Source organism: Rhodnius prolixus, unplaced genomic scaffold (assembly GCF_049639745.1).
Source record: "Rhodnius prolixus isolate KJV_2025 unplaced genomic scaffold, Rpr scaffold_3, whole genome shotgun sequence".
Lineage (NCBI taxonomy): Eukaryota > Metazoa > Arthropoda > Insecta > Hemiptera > Reduviidae > Rhodnius > Rhodnius prolixus.
The window spans coordinates 51,968,558-51,981,333 of NW_027411603.1; the positions used below are offsets into that span (position 1 = coordinate 51,968,558).

Genomic DNA, 12,776 nt, shown 5'->3' on the forward strand with positions numbered 1-12,776 from the left:
ATATCTGCTTTAGATTTTTTTAAATTTGGATTAAGCAATTCTATCATTATAACCTAATAAGGTGGTAAGTCGGAACCGTAACTACCACTGGAGAGATCTTTTTAAAGAATGATTATAGTTGCGGTCCCTCAAACCATCCTCAACAACTTTTTTTAAAAAAGCGTTTTGAATAACATATTTTGAATAACATAGGTATTTGTACGTAAATAGCAAAATTAAACTGCGATTTCAGTACTTTCTTTTAAGAGGAGTAAGAAAAATAAACTGCGATTGCAGTACTTCTAGGCAAAGAGGCAAAGATTTTTTAATCTAACGACAATTCATTGATTTCAATCGGTTCACTCATTGATAATTTAAACGATTGCAGTACTTCCTCTTAGTAGGTGCAAGAGCATCAGCAACGTAGAGGAGCTTTAACCACTTATTCGAGCTGAATTTTATCAAAATCGGACTAAGCGTTATAGAAATATTGGTAATAATAGTTTTAGAAAGGGCCTTATTTGGGTGGGGGCGAACTCCCCTCCTTATGAGGCATGGCGTCGAGACTTTTAAAGTGCAAATCTGTACAAAATTTCGATTCGAATGACACTTCATTCATGAAAATCGGTTCACGTGTCGATAATTTGCAACGATTGCTATACTTCCCCTTAACAAGTGTAAGAGCTGATCGCCGCTTTAATGTTACGTAGGGGAGCCCTAACCCTATCATTCTACCAAATTTTATCAAAATCGGGCCAAGATTTAGAGTAATTAGTAATAATAATTTTGGAGGGGGCCTTACATAAAGGTGGCTAACTCCTCTCCCATTCGATGTACTGGATCGAGACCCCTAAAAGGCACATCTTCATAAAATTCCGAATCGAATGACACCTCATTCATGAAAATCGGTTCACGCGTTTAGGCGCTACGTTGTTTACAAAAAAGGTAACAAGAAGAAGAAGAACAAGAACATTTTTTGAAAAAGCCGTTTTTTCTCATTTTCGGCAACTTTGTTCTCGAAACCTATTAGATCTGGGTTGTTGCAAAAAAATTACAGCTATAAAGGAGGGTTTGCCCTTTATTTTAAAGAAATTTGGGAATTTTATCTTTTGAGAAAAAAATTGTCAAAGTTGGGTGTTTTTCAACGTTACGCTTTTTCATGCAGTTTTTGACGATCAACCCTTATACAACTGTCCTACCGGACAGTTTTAATTTAAAACAAAAGTGTTCAGTAACTCAACATGGGTCATACTCTATTACCTATTAGGTCAAAGTAAACGAAATGCAACAAAACTTGGTTGTAATTTAAAAAATAATATTGATTTTTCTAATCGATTTATGTACATAAGTGTTAATTAAAATTCCAGGTACGTTATGCCTACTTTTTAATTTTTCTTAAGATGTAGCGAATGTTTTAGCAGGAACTTACGCGATGTAATTACCTATTCCGACTCATGAATAAGAAGAGAGTTGCAATCAGAATTGTGAAAGCTTTTCTTAACCCAAGAACCAGGTAGAAGAATGCCACGATGGACTGCCTTTAGATGCTCCGAAGAACAAGCTAAGTATCCACTTGTAAGTAGGTGTATCACATCATAGTATCATCGGCTTCGTACTTCATTAAAATATCGTACAGAATAAACCCGGGGTTAAATAGCATAACCTTCGCATTTTAACTTTTGAACTTACCTTCAAGTAGAAGGTAGAAATTTTAAGTATAGTAACTTGAGGATATGGTTCTATCGTTAAAAAAATAAATAAATGCTTGTGATATGATTTAGAACAATCAAGTAGACAGAAAAACACAATGAAAAACAATTATCACTATATTAATGTGTATTGTGTTGAAATGCAAGAACACCTCCTAATTTTCACAATAAGTACACAAATTGCCCAAAACTAACATTAGTGAAGAAATACATCAATTTCTAGAAAACTAAAAAAAAATAGTAAAGTAAAATATAAGAAAATAATTTAGGTTAAGATTCATAAAATTCCATCCCTTTCCCATAAAAAACATATAAGCTTAAAACAAACATCAATAACACTAAAAGAAAAATTAAAAAAAAACCACTCAAAGAAAAAGTAAATAATAATATAAAAATAAAGTATGCTGAACATTTAAAAGAGATTCAAACACCGATCATGCGCCCAAAGTACAAAGTAAAAATACAGAATCATCTCAGATGTAAAGTGTAGGTTCATGGGTCACAGATTAAAAAATAGAAGTCTGTGGCAGGTTATATTCTATTTATTTTTGAGGATGAATGGCTGAACTGAGTTCGGCTTAAGGTAGGTGCTTTTCAGAATAAAAAAATTATACGTTCTTTATGTTCGAGAAAGTAGTAATTACTAAATTGGTAAGTGAGTAATCACCAGTGGATGCCTCAACAAGATTTTCGACAAAATGGAAGTGGAAATACCACTTCTCTGAATTGTTTTTTAAATTAAAATAGAAACAGATTTAACAATTTTCTATTACGTGCTAAACTAATTGCCCATTTATTATAGTTCTATAGCTTTCATTTGCTCGAAAGTTAGAGCTAAGTATGGTTACTGTCCTATTTGTGGAAAATTGCCTCTTGAGCAACCTCTGTGCAGGATATGTAACCAGATATTCCGTTCTACCACCTAGTAGAATGTGCGCACTATACTCGAAAACGATTCCCAATGTTTTGACTCCGGAAATATGAAGCCAAACTGGATATCAAAAATCCTCGCTGGCCTCAACCCGGACGTACTTGAATGATACATGGCTAACGTTAACTGTTTTTTTCTAAGCCGGGGGTGGGGGCACATTGGGCTTGTGGCTTAAGTGTACAACTAATTTCCTTAAGGTTGCCTCGATTCTAAATTAGATTAAGGAACCTATCATGATGAAATAGATAAATTTCAGGGAACTTGAATAACCTGCAGACAATTAACCTGCCTTTCGGCCCAACTGTTAACGTACACTTACACAACTGAATGCTCAGCAATGCAGATCAAGCTGTTAAAATTCAACAATAAGTTTTGTTTTGGTGGCCATAACATTATGCGAGTTTTCTTCTTCTTTTGATTGTTTATTACTTGGTTATAGGTTATTATTTTGTTGCCACTTAAACAATTTTTTTCTTTTTATTCACTGGCTTGAACAGATAAAAACATTTTGTTTCAGTTTGCTTTAGCAGTACTTACCTTCTGTGAACTAAGAACTTGGTGCTAAGGAATAATATCATAAAAAATTTGTATTTTTAATGTAGAACGTAGACATTTATTTTTATTGTTATCTTTTCTGGAGTATTTCTATCTGTACTATTTGTAGCAGAATTTCTTTTTTCTAAATCTAAAGAGGATGTAGAATGAAAATGGAAAATAAAATGAAAATAAAAATTTTAATGAGACATACCTTTAGGAGTGCCTGAAGCCGCAGAGTAGATAAAACAACAGAAACAAAGATAGAACTTGGTTTAAACATAATGTAGCAATTGATAAGGTTATGTTCATTTTTTCTTTTGAGTTCTTCTACTTATAAATTATTGCAGCAGTAATTAAAGCACTAAGCTTAAAGCAAAAGCTGCGCTTTGTACTTAAATTTATTTATTTTCTTCCTTTCATTTTTTAAAAAGCATTTCTTAACAAGAGATATTTTTACATTTACTATGCTCTTCATTTATTAATTTTAATTATTAAAGCATGAAAATTGTGTATTCAATTTTGTTTTACATTTTTCTTAAATGTAATATTTGCAGAAAAGCAAAGTAATATGTGAAAATATTAACAATTTTTGATTGGGAAAGATGAAGTATTAATGAGACTCACTTCTTGAAAGAAGAATTGGTAGGTATGCTTTTATATTAACAGGAGACCCTTTAGGAGTACCTGTTATCCATAGAAGACGGAAAGAGAAAATTTGGAAAGCGACGGGGAAACTATCTAGACTTGGAATAATATTTTGCTGTGACCATAAATGTTACTCTGGAATGTTTTTCATAATTGGACGTGAGTTTTTTGATTTTTGAAGTGATTTTATTTTATTGTTGCTAATTTCCTTTTACAGATGAAGTTCAGGTGCCGATCAGATCGTGGAAGCAGTTGGCTGAACCAGAAACAGAAAAATATTTAATTATTTTGAGTAGTGAAAAAATATTATCACGTTCGGGTTGTTTGTATGAAAGCTCCAGGTTGAATCTAAGAAGCTTGCTTAGTGATGTCACTTGGAGAATGGACAACTGTTTTCTTGTCCTAGTCATGCTATTCTCTTTGGTTTCCAGAATGACAGACTCCCCGGTAGTCATCTGTTCGGCTTCAAAGGCGTTGAACTCATGTTTTTCACTTCCAGAGGCATTAGAATGTGCTAGGAGACGCGAACAGCTACTCAATTGGATGGTTTAGGGCGTAACGAAATCCTGGTTTAGGATCTTTGATAAGAATAGTATGACGGTAGAGGAGATTTAGCGCTGAAAGGCCCATGCCGAGACTAGATTTTCTTCTTAAACTTAAGTCTGTAATTGCTGCGCTTTAGGGTAACTTTAAGGACCCAGAGGAGCTTTGCTAACTGTAAGGTTTTCTCTCCAACTTCGAATATTAATAATATTCTAGTTGACAAGTTTTTCTAAGAAAATATTTAGTAATTGAAATCGCAAATCATACCTACCAGTCTAGATTCAAGAATTGATTATAAGCTACCATAGATTTCAATATTTATTATATATTAAGGTAACGAAATTTTCCATTTTGAATACAAAAATAAAGTTTTAAAGGGAATGTTTAGTTGAAGTCAAGGAGCCATGCCAAAGTTTACCAGCTTTTCTGGACTAGCGGGTTCTAAATGGTCCTGGCCCTAGAATGTTTGAATCCTTTTGGAACAACAATTTGTAATAAATTTCTAAGTGGAATTCTGGAAGAGTCAAGAAATCAGCAAAGGTCCAGGAAGATCTCTTAAGGACCTCTTAAAGTACAATAAATTTATGAAAAAAAAAAAATTAACAGGGATATGGTGGTATTTTGTATGGTGGCCTTCCCCCCAATTTAATTGCTATTTACACTTTTCCGACCTAGTGATTTTGTGATCAATAACCATGATTTCATCATGATATCACCCAAAAGAAAATCTTTGAAGTAGTTTCCTTTCAAGGAAAAAAATCTAGAGGAATCTTTTCTTCAAATTGCTATTTTAAGAGAGTGTCGTTGATTTACAATCGACCAATTTGTTGATTATTAGTTCAATTGTGATGCACAACGTAATCCACATTCATAGATTGTTTCTTAATCGATTTCCCTGATTCCTTTTCTGTTTTATGGGGGTAAAATTATGTGCAAGCAAATTCATACCTTTTAACAACTTGTACCACAGTTGTATTCTTAATTAAAAACAGATGTAAATAATACAAATTTCTTAGTAATCTTAGCAATGGAGGTTCATTAGATAGGGATGTACATTTTTCTGCATTCGTGCTTTGTGAATGTATATATTGCCACAATTATTTGAACATTTTTGAGCTAGAACTCTAGTTTTATAACAACCTGATTGACAACGGCGCTCCCAAGTAAATATTTACGGCTCGGAACTTTACAAAAATATTGATTTAGGATTTTTTTTTACCTGGGCGAGAAAACAAAGAAACAGGTTTTGCGGATCACACTGAACGGACCAGGTAAAAAGATAAGTTGAGGAAGGAACAGACCACAGAATGTTTGAATTAGTTTAGCCACTGTTAAGAAGAATGGAATTTAAGAAATGCATGTTGGCAAGATGTTTATTTTAATGTTAAATGTTTTTCCAAGTCAGAACGTAGAATTAATGGAAAACAAAAAGAAAAAACATTGGAGTTTGTGTATATAAAGGGTATGTAAAGGGTTCCTCTTTTATTAGTTCTGACATTTGTGTTGCACAAAAAAAATAAATAAATAAAATGAAATTTATTTTTATTTTAATCAAAATATGAATTAGATTAGAAATAAAATTAAATAAATATTTACAAAATTGTCATTTACATCAAATTAGGTAATGCAAAATTTTATTGTTAAGGGAAAACAATAGAAATATTACTAGAGAAAAATATAACTACAAAGTTTTTACATTTTCACAAATGTAGATCAAATAAAAAGCAAATAATTAAATTTAAAAATTATTTATTTGAAAAATCTTATTCGAAAAGACTAAATTTCAAATTCGGAAGGGGAAATTAATATAGAAAAAAAAAACGATACAAAGAAATGGAATGAATGGTTAAATGCAAAAATTCAATTTATCACAATGCTAAAATACTTCTAAAAAATTTAAAAGTTTGGTTTACAACTGCTGGACTCTTAATTTTGGATATAACCAATACAAATTTTACTAATGTTATGATGAGACCACGATCTGTTCAACAGTTTGGTTAATTGCACTTGGACATAAGGAATAGTTATTAAAGCAGCCAAGAGAGCGCAGCAAAGGGCTCACAGGCAGTAGAACGAGTTCATTAATGGCTAAGTAAGGAACGGATTTTTATGTATTTAAAAATGCCAAATATTTAACTAAAATATGCATTTATTTTCGTCAATTATGTGGAAAATATGTGATTTTCTTAAAATATTTTCTGGAATATTTAAGTAAAATGGACATTTTTTTTTTATGAAAATGGATTTTTTTTTGGGGGGGGGGACAAGTTATAATTATTTATACAAGAAGAGAATATTTTTACAATTTATAATAATTTATTAGGAACAAAATAATTTGTTTTTACAAGTTATAATGATTTATACAACAAAGAACATTTTTACTATTTATAGAAAGATGTGTTAAATTTTCAATTTTCAAAACTTCACTCTTCGAAATTGTTTGCAACCACATGAAATTTCAAATGTTGTAACGTAAAGTGACGACGATCTGGGCGTAAGATGGACTTGTAACGACTAAAAGATCGTTCAACATCTACAGATTGTTATAGGTGCCTTGCTGAAAGAAGTTATCTCGTTGGTGACTTCTGTTCCACTGATAATATCAGAAATCTGGCAGATGGTCTCCCACCCTTTGTTCTTGCTCAGTACTTCTACCAGTTTTGATCTGATCAGATCTCCCTTACTACCAGGTATTCCTTCCACCTTTTCGATGACTTTTTTAACGTTGGACACGTTTTCTGTCAGTCGAACATTTTTGGGACTCAAGTTGGGTAATGGCTTGTGCAAGAAATACGCAATTGTCAGAAATGAATGCAAGGTCGTTCCTTAAATTAGGTTTCTCGAATAAAGACGGCTGTATTTATCGCTACTGCTTCGTCTTCGAGATGTGAAAGGACATTCTTGATTTTATTGTAGTTTTCATAGTAATACTGAGCTGCTTCCAGCCAAGTACCCCATCTTGTCAATATTGGTTCTGGCGGAAGGCACAAGTCTGGATAGAGATCTTTTAGCATTTTAATGCGACTTGGTGCTTTTAAAAACACTTTTTTAACCACTGTGATTCACAGTCTGTGGTTCACAGTTCCTGTCAACCACCTCCCAATTATGAAAATATGCCCAAAATGAAAAATATGTACATATTTTGATTAAATATGTAGAAATATTTATTTATTTTTCATCAAATATGTATAAATATGCGATAACATCCAAATATGTGGAAATATGTGAAATAAAAGTAGGCTCAAACGGCTTAAAGAGTGTCAGTATGAATACTTCTAGTTGAAAAACGTCTGTAAATTGCCTAGAAAAAAATATGTAAATACATACGAATCCGTTCCCTACTGATAATGGTTTGTATTGAGCTTTTTTGATTTTAGAAAGAAAATATTGGAAAAACCACGCAGTTTCCATGATTTCTTTCACAAACTGGTCTGCGATTGGAACAGCATGGTTCAAAAACACGGAAAAGCGCGGAATGTTTAATTTTATATTTGGAATAATAGGCGCTAGCGTAGAACCCAGTAGTACCAAGGGTTCAGCCAATCGGAACTGGCACTTTTGTTACGTTTTCTTTTTGTTCTCAAAAAGGTTTTAAAACGTTTTTTTTCCTTTAACTTCCGGTACTCCTTTGCTCATAGGTAGATCTCTAAAACATTTTCCCAAGAAAATGCTTCTTAAAGCAGTTCAGAAAGGTTCAGGGTGGGTTAAGCTTACCACAATAGCGCCATGTAAATGTAATGAGCGACCTCCATGACCTCTGTAATGTTTTAACGAATTCAATAAGTAGTGAAAATTCCGAATTTTAAGAAAATCGTTTCAACGTTTTTTGTGCAAAAAAAATAGTTTTTTATAACAGACATCTAATTTTTTTTTCTTAATATGAAATCCAAGTTCAAAAAGTTATTCTGACTCTCAGATACAGATCAGTTTAATACCAGGTTTTCTACTATAGGCTGCGCTGATTTCCAATTACCTACAACAATTATGACGTCAGTAAATACCAGTATTTTTGCATTGTGATATAAAAGATATTTAAGCAATTAAATTAAAAACAAAAAAAAGAGTTTACAATAAATAATTAATGAACTGGCAATAATAATAAAAAAGCAATAAAAAGTGGAATAAGTTTTAATAGAAAATTATTTTTTAAAATTAAATAAAGCATGCTATAAAATCCAAACGTATATTAGCAATAATTTGAGTTTTTATTTTGTTTATATTATTTTCAAATATTTTCCCTTTTTTTTTTACATTTTGTTTCAAGTCTTTATTATTATTTTTTAATTCAAATATTATTTATTAAAGGCAAGCGAAATATTATCAAGATTCAGTCATGTATTGTAATAGTAAAAAAGGAAGTAATAGAAGCAAACCGGAAGCCATGCTTTAGTAATAAAACCAATTTTAAATGTACTTGACGTATTTTTCTTTTTGTGTGTAAATTGCAAGAACATTTCGCCCAAAAAAGAAACATTAAAAAATGATATTAAAACATAAATAAAATATTATAATTTAACAAGTAAATTAGGTAGTGCTTATTCATTTGTGTTCTCGTTTCATAGAGAAATAAAATGTTTGCAGTAAATACTCAAATATTTACAGAGAATTTTCTATAAAGTGATTGATTAAGAAATAAAGTTTTTTTTTTTTTTACAAAATGATGAACAGCTGATTGTACTATTCTTTGTTTGCCAGCTGTTTTAAATATTAATGTGTAGTTTTTTGAATTAAGACAATCACTATGTTCGATACATCAGTTTCGATTTTTTTTTTGTACCAAAGTTATATTCTTGTGAGTTAATTTTACATTAATTAACATACATAAGAAGTTCACATTAAGAGTCTTAAGCTAGACCATTGGCTTAGAGGTTGAAGGGTTGCGGATCGTTCCTGGTCGTGTCCTAGTTTTGTTCTTTTTTCTTAAAATTTTAATAATTTTATTATTACACTATTCGAGTAACCACATACCCGGAATCTTGTACAAAACAGTAATTTAGAGGCGACTTAGAAAAATGGTGCACCCTAAAATATACTCTCACCGAAAGCTGAAGTTTATTACAAGATTCACCAGCTGGGCCTTACAAAAGCTCTTTTTTTGGCATAAGAAAATGAAGCTGAACAATGGAAAGTTACTGTTCTTGGATTTAGTACCTTGCTTTTTTTTAAGTTAATCGTAGAATTAGTTCTGCCTTAACGGAAGTGTGGTCAGAAATGCGCAACTTGCATTTGTTGGGGGTCATCTTTTGTAAGGATTCCCACTTTTATTCTGTATCCCAAAATATTGCAGGTCTCATGAATTGGTATACCCAGTTAATAAATAAATGGTTGGTGATTTGAGTGATTAAGCTTTAAAATAAAGATTCTTCTTCGGCGAATAACTAGAGAGGGAGAAACCTGGAGAAGGTCCTGATACACCTATTCCAGGTCTCCGGACTTCGTTAAGGTGGTAAAATTAAGTAGGATACGTTGGGCAGGCCATAAAATTAGAATGGCGAATAACGAGATATCCAGAAAGGTAATGGAGATAAATTTGCAGCGCACAAGTAGTGTTGGACGCCCTAGCTAGGTTACGGTGGGTTGATGGTGTTAGCGAGGACTCCAAAAACATGCTGAACACCCACAATTGCAATTAATGTGGAAGCTGATCAAGGAGAAGGCCCATTGATGGGCTGTAGAACCGAACCAGAAGAAGGGAATTTGAGTTGTATTTGGGTAGCACAAACAGACCCAAACATAGACCTTCATCCTGAAAGGAGAAGATTCTGAATCAGATTATAATCTAATACAATAGGATGTATGCGCATTAATTCAACGGTTACTCCATGTCATTTTTATTACCCTCTAATATTTCTGTAGGTCTTTTTATCATGAAGTTGTGTCGTGAAGAAGTTGGAGTCATGAAGTTGTGTTTCTCTCCATATTTCTGTCTAGATAGCTAAAATGGTGCTTAAAGTGAACGCTAATGCATAACATGCTAGTAACGAATTTGCCATTAAAAAAAAAATGTTATTGCAGAAGGACGCGTTCCAGAGAGAAATAATTCTCTACAACCTTCTTCTCTCTAGACCCCCTAGAATCTTAGTTCAAGACAAAGTCCAAAAGAGTTTGGTAACACAATCCGGAAATGGTTGCTTAAAATTAACTTTTCACCGTGCTAATCAAGGCTACCAAATATTTCACTTCATGAAGAAGACTTCTCCCTAGAAAGAATCATTCATGTTACCACACTTCTTCCTTCATTAATCCACCATCTCTCTTAGTTGATACGTACTCCAGGGCGAACTGCTCTTCACTGGGCTGCGAAACTTCAGAGCTCTGCCATGTACTTGCTGAAATTGCCAGGAGAAAACGTTTTTAAGCATCACTTTAGATATTATTTAAAACAGTCTTCAACTTCCTTTATTTAGCCATCATCATGGATGATGAGGTAGAAGAAAATGAGGTAGTTCGTTTAGCTAAAATAGTTTTGCACATATCCACTGAGGAAATGTGGATAACTGTGGAAATTAAGCTGGGCGCTTTTCAAGGACATCGTGATCTCTCATCATCATGAAGAAATGTCTATTTCCCGTGGAGGAAAGTTGGCCATACTGAAGCCAAGAGAATGCAGAACAGCCGCGATCTAGCCAAGAAACAAAGCTCGGTATAACAGAATGCAATGTAAGACCATGGCTAAGTAGAATTTCCAGTAAAAAGTAACGACAGAGTTTTAACGAAACGCACTGAGAAGTTACTTAGTACCGATAAGGTTGAACCATAGCTGTAGAAGAAGGAGGTAGAATGCCTTATGGTTAGTCAAAGCTGGAAATAATGGGTATACTCGGCCAATACGAAGAACGTTAGCTGGCCAGTTCTAGGTCAGCCGTAATAAGATCAACGTTTAGTCACAGGTGAGACACGCGGATCGATCTGTAGCACCAAAAAAAAAAAAAAACCGCAGAAGAATATAATGTTTAATTTTTATTTTACTGAGTTCAATTAATAATAATAAAATTATTTTCTTACCATACTGATAACTTTTTTGATATTTGATAAGTACTTTGTGCATAGGAAGAAGTGCAACGTGCTCTTGCATCGTTACTAGGGTGCAAGAGAAATTCATTAAAAGAAAAAAAAAACAAATGCTAATCTTGTCTAATAACACATTAGGACATTCAAACAATCATGGTCACTATACTAAACAGTAAATGTGTAAGGGTTATATAAGAACTAGGTTAAGATAGATATAATTAGATGCATGGTGTCACTACTCACTATAAAACACTAAACTAGATAAAACGTATGAAAAATACCAAAACTATTGTATAGTAAAGAACAGTCAACAAAAAAAATCGTTTATATATAAAGGGTAAATGAGGCGAAGTTGTAGGGATGAAAAGGTACAAAACAGTAAACACATGAAGTAGGAGAATAACTACTGTAAACAACACAAATTGTCAAAACTTATTTTTTGTTTTGTTTAGAAATTCAATTTAAATTGAATTTTAAATACAATATTATGTGTTATTATTAAATGTCATTATATTTTCTTTGTTGATTTTCGTTTTTTTAAAATATTTTCTGGCTAAAAACTAAGTGATGTCCAAAAAAATAGTAAAAGAAATCCCACAACTCCATCTGTGATCATAAGTTGCACTTAAGTGTCATTCAGTAGTCCAAATATGATTTGTAAAGTTGTTCCAGCAATAAAGTCAATCACAGAACAATAATTCAAGTATTCAATGTTCTCTGAGAGGTCAGAATTTAAACTGCTTAAGACTGCTTTAATAAAAGGTGCATTCAAAAAGCTCCTGGTTTGAAGCTTGGTAATTTCCACAGTTTTTTTGAATTCTTTATTTAAACATTGTGGCTTTAATTTTCAACACTATAATGTGGAACTTACGGATTTATGTTGAACCCACTGTTGATGTCGTTGATGATAAAGGAAGAAAATTCCTTCCGTCTAATGGTCAGAGGATCTGAATTCTTTTGTGGCACAAACGCCTTGTCAATGCAGACATCAAGGGATGATTGCACAATAAGTCGCAGGAATGGTGATTGGAAACACTCCGGACCAGAGGCTGGCGAAAAACTTTATGCGCCATTACTCTAGCAAGACCAGACAACCATTAGAATTTATCGTAGGCCTTTTACCTGGTCATTATAGATGCAATAAACATATGAATTGCATGGGCTTGGTAGGCATAAATAGGTTCTGTCAAAAAGAAGATGAAATAGCGTATTGTGTCAGTGTAAAAGGGCTACTTTTGCTCAGTGTTCTTCAGAGGGGAATCCATGTCTTCAAATGTTGTCTTCTGAAAGTCGTATGAGTTCTAGATCCAGGTTTATCTTGATGAATTCAGTAACCATTCTTTGGACATCACTTGTCTTAAAAGGAAAGATCTATTAGTTATTTCTCAATTGATTACTTTTCATTATCAACGTTGATTGGA

General features: G+C 32.8%; 1 protein-coding gene and 1 long non-coding RNA gene across 4 annotated transcripts in view; one reads left to right on the forward strand and one right to left on the reverse strand.

Moving 5' to 3' along the window:
- Positions 1 to 12,776, reverse strand: part of eag (potassium voltage-gated channel protein ether a go-go) — a 364,129-nt gene that overhangs the window by 25,007 nt on the left and 326,346 nt on the right. The gene's annotated exons all lie outside the window — the stretch shown is intronic.
- On the forward strand, positions 1,622 to 3,534 carry LOC141453544 (uncharacterized). The gene is made up of 2 exons (XR_012458051.1): positions 1,622 to 2,271; positions 3,137 to 3,534. It is a non-coding gene; the product is annotated as an uncharacterized lncRNA (long non-coding RNA).